Genomic DNA, 7,001 nt, shown 5'->3' on the forward strand with positions numbered 1-7,001 from the left:
GCTTGATAGGTAAACTCTACATCAAAATTCAGGTCGATAGAGATACCTTGGCTTAGAAAAAAATTCTAGATGCAGAAAAGTAAGAGGATGCTGATGGGGACTCAAGGCGGGGCACTTCTCATGTGCATAGAGGTAAGTGCTCATCAGAGCTGCAGTTGAAACCAGAGATGAACCGACCCCACTCAGAGACAGTTCTACCCCATGGTAAGTCCTCTCTGTCCTCAACCCTTTAGAAGACTTAAGACTGTCCCCTCTGCTGTATCTGGTCCCAGCTCATGAGTGATACTCATTACCTCCCTCCTCCCCTGCTCACTCTAGGTTTTCCCTGCTCTCAGCCACGTGGTTAGCTGGCTTGCTGGAGGTGCCACGTCTTCCTCTCTGCAGGGTCTAGCCCTTGGTCACCTTACCTTTGTCAGGCTATTGTTGCTACAATTGCCCTTTCACTCTTCTCCCAGTCGTGACGGCAGCTGTGGGTCTTCCAAGCTCCATATACACTCCTCACTGCCCACATTATGAAGCAGCAACTCCAGCTCCTCATGAGGAATCTGGTCAATGACCTTTGCCATTAGGGTAACACCTTTTGTTGCCTGCTGGATCACTGGCCTGAGGAGCCCAATATGACCGGGCAGTAATCATAGCTTTAAGTTTGGACAACTCCTTCCTGTGTCCCCATGTGAGAGCAGTCCTCAAAAGTCCCACCTCACCCCTGCTAGGACCCAGTGCCTCTAATTCAACAGAACCTCAAGTGGTGGCAATAGAACATACAAATTCAATAGGGCCTGTGTATTCTAGCTACTAGGGGCACAGCACTATTTGTCACGTGTAGGTTTTCTGCATTTACTTCATCCTGGAAGAGAGCACCCTGACCCTGTAGGTTGTGAACCCTGGCCCAGCACCCTAGTGGAAACTTTAACAGGGCATTCCAATGTTGTATCAGTTTAGCAGTTTCTGCTGACGTCATATATGGCAGCTCCAGTGGACTCTGTGCTCCCATGTTCATGTGCCCATTGTTACATCTCCTTTACTAGATAATGACAGGAACTGCTAAAATACTCACCCAATAAATGCAAAATCATGATTTTGGTTAGTGAATGAAGATGCATACTATTTGAAAAGGTTATAATATGAGACTTTGACCTTTTCAGGGTGATCAGGAAGTCTTCCCTGAGGAGGTGATAATTGAGCTACCACTTAGAGGATCTTTAAAAGTTAACTAGGTGGAGAAGAGTGGGAACAATGGTGAGCATTGTAGGCTCAAGAAAGTGGAATAAGGTCTCCTGACTTTGAGTCTAATTTGGGGGTGTGTGGTGTGGGAAAAGAATGGAGAGAGGGGAGGCAGGCCATGAAAGGGCTCTGTGGGTCAAATGAAGGAGTATTTTTTCATCCTAAGTGCAATGGAAAACCATTGAAACACAGTGTAAATAGGGCTTGCATGTGTGAAGTAGGGGGGTGAGGATAGAGAGAGAATCAATTTTGTAAATCAACTTTACAAAGGCCACCCTGGATGCTATATGGGGAAGGCATCAAAGTAGACCAGAGGGAGAATACAAGTAGATCTGTTAGGAGGCCACTGAGTGGTCCAGGTGGGAGCTGTTGGTGGCCTGGCCCATAGGAAGCTCTCAGTACATCACAGTTGCTGGACCTGTCGTTATTGCTGTTCCGTATGGTAGAGGACAGGCTTGTGTTCGTCGGAAAGCATAAACTTCTTTTGGACTTATGTGGCTTCTTTGCTCTTTCAGGAAGGAATGTGCCCCCCAGTGAAGGCAAAGACTTGGAAGAGGGAGAAGCAGAGGCATATCAAGCCTGATCAGCTGGCACCTGTGCTCATTTATAAAGTCTGGAACTTGGACCCAAAGCGCTGCTTTATTAATCCGGTGCTGCCCACAGCTGAGTGGCCATATCCACACTAGAGATGGGATGAAAGCGATGGAGGGACTTGGGTAAATCCACGAGTGAAATGGGGAGAGTTAGCATGAAGCTTCTCCCATTTAATCTCTAACCTCCTTATTTTCTAGGGGTCTTGGGGATTAAAATAGCTACCTCATGTTGGACCTTTTACTTAGATTACATACGGTGAATCACTAGACACACCAGGCTATTTCTGGATCATGAGGTCCATTCTGCCCAAAACTTGGTCTTCCCATTCACCTCCTTTCCTCCACTAACGTAGATCCCCAATCAGCTCATGCACCAGTTGCTCCAGAAGTTTTTCTCCGACCAGCCCTCCCCACCCCAGGCTGGGTTGCTGCCTCTTCTCCGGGTTCCCAGAGTCCTTTCTGCTTTGTCCCTTCTTCCTTGCTCCTCAAGTGGACTCTCAGATCATACATCGCTCTCCCTGGTCTGAGAAGCCTTTGACCACAGGGGACAGCATCTCATTCACTTTTGCATCCTTCACACCTAGCATGGTGCCAGAAACTCAAATATGGACACAAATGAATGATTGAAAGAGGAATGGGTAAGGTAAATACCATCTGCATTTGGATAAAGTGCAGATAGAGAGAGTCAATTGAGAGGAGAAAACTTGTTTGAGGAAAGGCAGCAAGGTTTGTCTTGGGCGCTGATGATGGGATAGTTATGTAGATGTTTGGCACCTTGTCTGCCCCTTCACAGTATCTCTTTTTCTGCTGGGTCCACTCCACCTCAGCTTCTAACACCCTAGGCCACACTCATGACATTCTTTGGTCTGGTTCCAAAGTGGGGTAAGTTGAGTTAGAGTTGAAACACAAGATCTGGGGGGAGGAGGGGAGAGAGACAAGGTCCCATACCCCCATTGCTGGGGCTGGCCTCGCTGAAAGTGGGTAAGGATCATACTGGTGGTCTGCAAAGTTAAAACTAATTGCATAACTCATTGTTAGCCAATTGTTTTAAAAATAACTTTAAAAAACTAAACTCAACTTATTTTCCTCCTCAAATTGGTGTGGATGGATAGAGTACTAGGTCAAAATGCAAAGAGAAGGCAGTGATAAAACATGGGGCTTTCAACTCCCAGGTCTGCTCCTTCCTACCTTAGGGGGTCTCGAGCAAGCACTGAACTTCAGGGAACTTCAGTTTCTTTGCAACCGGAGTTGATGTTAGTTCTTTCCTGATAGGGTTGTCGTGGAGATGAAATGAGGTAATGCTCACTTCTCACAAGTCCCGGCACATGGTAAGCCTGGAAGGATGTTAGCTAAAGCAATTACAATAGATAAATTTGCATTACATGCAAATTACAAAACATCACATGCATTACATATATGTTTTAAAATAGTTCCAGTTGCTTAGGTGTTTTACCTGTGAATCTTTCCAGTACAAGAATCATTCACAGGCTTAGATCTCTCAAATTATCTTACATGCCGACTATTGAAATTCAGCACATAAATATCAACTTTATATCTTAGAATAGGATCTCCATTTTGCTGCAATTGATTTTATCTTTTTGATTCAGGAAAAAATATACATTTTTATTCTTTGAAATTAAACAAAACTGTGTTTCTTCAAATTTGGTCAACTCCCTGAGTGGTTCTCAGTAGCATTATCTCAACTGGGAGATATAAAATCAGTGTAACTCTACCTTCCTCCACTTTATCTAATATGCCTAAACTTAGCAACTCAGGGGAGTGTTGTTCCTGCTAGGTGGGTAGAACGACAACTGTTTTAGCTCCTGGCAAATACAGACATCTCTTTCAGGAAGAATGGAAATTGGGTAAAGTAAATCACTTACCCATAATGACATTTACAGATATTAGTAGCTTTTTTTGAAATGTAGTCCGTTTAGGGCTCAGACAATAGATAGAGTATTGTACTAGAGAAAGTACAAGTTTAGGAATCTGGAGCACCAGATCCAGTCCTTACTAGCTGTGTGACCTTGTGTAAGTCTCCTTCTCACATTTTCTTCTTCTATGAGATGAGGTTAAAATAATCCTCCATCTGTTGTGATGGCTGATGGAGATTTTATTATTACTGTAGGATATTATGTATATTACCTACTCCTCTCCTGGAAGGAAAGGTTTTCTCAACGTTCTAAGATTCTCATTTGTGTATCTATCAAAGGGCACAGAATTGGTGATATCAACAATGAAAAGACCTATTTATCTCATACCTGCTGTAAAATCAATGGTGAGATTTACATATATGTATGCATATACAGATACATAAAATATTTCTATACTCTAACCAAAAATATATGAAAGAGAAAAAACGGAAATAGTATCAAAGGACAAATACTTTCCAACATACTAAGTTCTTCAACACCAAAAATTTATTAAAATGAAGCAAGCTTTTCCTTCCATGCAGGCTATAAATAATTCCCCTTCAGAGTGAGTTTGCTGAGCATTAGCAATCTTTCTTCTTGCTTTGGGGAAAAAGAAATCTTTCATAATACAATAACATCTTCACCTTTTTAAAGTTCTTCCAAAATCGTTCAAATTTTCATTTCACTTTGTGATTCTGAGAAGCAATGATGCTATTACTCAGAGGACCTTCTTGTCAGTAACTTATCTCAAAGTCTCCCTCTCTCCTGGGAGACATGCCTCTGTTATTCTCAGAAGCTCTGTCGCTGAACTCTCTTCTCTTGGCCAAGGGTATAAATCAAGGAGCCAGTACAATTTGGAATTTAGGCCTTAGCCTTTGCTGCTGTAAGAAACAGACTGGATTATTTACAACCATGGGTGTCCAGGTTTTCATCACTACAGATGGTTGGGTGCTTGAGAGCATTCACCTTTCAGATATCCAGAATACAATCTGTTGATCCTCTGTGGATTGTAAATTTCTGGAGTTGGGCTTCATGGTTCTTGTCAGCGAGGCAAATTTTATGACCACCATTACATTACTCCTCTGAAATGTTGGGAAGCTGGGAGCCTCCTTCCTATTAGAAGCCTTGCCTTGAATTTCATACCAATAAAGTTGTTCTTAGACTAGAGTTCATTCTAATAAGCATCTTGAGAATTGCACCTGAACTAAGAAATCTTTTCCCCTCTGTCTGCCCTAAGCCTTGGAATTTCAAGCAACCTACATTCTTTGAATGTAAGACAAGGCTTTCAGCCTAACAGCTTTTTTTTTTTTATCACTTTCCATCAAGTGGAAAAGCCTCCAGGTGGATTAGGTTGAGTGTGTAAGAAGCTTACAAGGTAGCAGATGTCAAGCCTCAGTAAAGGTCATTCTATTAGGACAATTCTCTTTCTGGGCACAGATTTCCTCCTGGACTAGTGGAGACCTGGGAAGGAGGACTTGGTATTCTGTCACAGACCTTTGTAATGCTTAAGGGGAAGGGTTATGAGTGACAGATGTGCACACAGTTTAAGGATCTAAGCTTCAAAGGGGCAGCATGGACAATGGAATATAAATGGGAAAATGTTACTTGAGAAATCTTTCCAAGTCAGACACACCAAGCATTACTGGAATGTGACGGTGTCATGGTTTCTGGATAAAGAATCTTTCTCTTATACAGAAATACACATTTCTTCATCTGAAAATAGAAGTTACAAGCCCACGTGTGGTTCTGTCTGAGGAAGAAAGATTTAGAAAAGTTCTCCACCATCTCACCAGGATTAAAGCATAAAGCGCTTACCTAGTTGAATGCACAGTAAGTTGCTGAAGGGATGCAAAGCAAATGTGCTTAAGTGGAGGGAAAATTGGCTTTAATAAACTCTTCCTAAGAGCCAAGCTCCACATTATCGAGAATTGTCTTAGGGATGTAAAAGCTTCGCGTAGTATGTTGGCTTGATGCTTTGGCTCAGTTGAGTCGAGTGACTTTGGCCAGGTTGTGGCTGTGGATGTGTCACTCACTTACTGGTGGGCTCTTGGAGTAATGTGATTAATTCTGACACTTATCAGTCATTTTGACTCTCCTTCACAAGTACAAGTGCCAACATGACACCGATGGATGGAGGTGAAGCAGGGTACATTTCTCAAGTTGCTTTAGTCATTTGGCATCTGGTTACACAGCACTCTGTTCTCCTGGTCCCAATGTTTCCAAGAAGTCTAGCCTTCCAGCAGACAACCCAATTACTCTCAAGTACAAATGGGTTCTTCATAAAAGCATTTGACTACTTCATTGCCTAGATCTTAACGTTTGTGGCCAAATTTCCAGTCTTCCTATTGAATAACTTCTTGTTAAAAAGTATCCAAAAAAGGGGAGACATCATAGACTTCTGAGCCAGCCTATTTCCTTCCACACACCTGAGTCATGGGTGAAGGTTTTACCAATTTCCTTTCTAAGATTTTTCCTAGGCTCCCGTCTAAGGGTTTAGTGCCAGATGGATGGAAAGAAGGGATGTGATCCAAAACTCATTTGGATTTTCTTTTTTTTTTTTTTTTTTTTTTTTTTTTTTTTTTTTTTTTTTTTTTTTTTGCGGTACACGGGCCTCTCACTGTTGTGGCCTCTCCCGTTGTGGAGCACAGGCTCCGGACGCACAGGCTCAGCGGCCATGGCTCATGGGCCCAGCCATTCCGCGGCATGTGGGATCTTCCTGGACCGGGGCATGAACCCGTGTCCCCTGCATCGGCAGGCGGGCTCTCAACTACTGCGCCACCAGGGAAGCCCTGTATTTTTTTTTAATATTGGAGATAATCTTATTGCCAGGGATTTCCATTCACTATCCCTGAATAGAAATCTGGTAATTTCTTATGAAGTGGTGGTGGTGGGAGAATGTCTTTACATGGCAATACAAAACCTGTTGCAATCTTGCAATCCCTGGGAGTGTCTTGCTTAAAAGAGTTTTTGTCACTGGGAGTGCTCGCTGAAGCCAAGCCAGTACCCGGGGGGCGGGGGGGGGAAGGCTGGTGTCTTCTACTTGCAGAGCTGGCTGTTGGGTTGGTCCTGCGTGTTTGTAATTAACTACGATGTCTGGATGTTGATGGAGTGAGTCTGGCCAATGGTTCCCCCTCTTTGGAGGGGTTTCCTGGCTAGCTCTCCTGTGTCAGAAATGCCAAGTTGGGAGTTGCCTGGAGACTCCAGAGATGCAGATTCATTTGGCTGAGCTCCAGCTGCGAAGCCAAGTGTCGAGAAAGCACATCAGACTTAA

The sequence above is a fragment of the Kogia breviceps genome, chromosome 11 (assembly GCF_026419965.1).
Source record: "Kogia breviceps isolate mKogBre1 chromosome 11, mKogBre1 haplotype 1, whole genome shotgun sequence".
NCBI lineage: Eukaryota > Metazoa > Chordata > Mammalia > Artiodactyla > Physeteridae > Kogia > Kogia breviceps.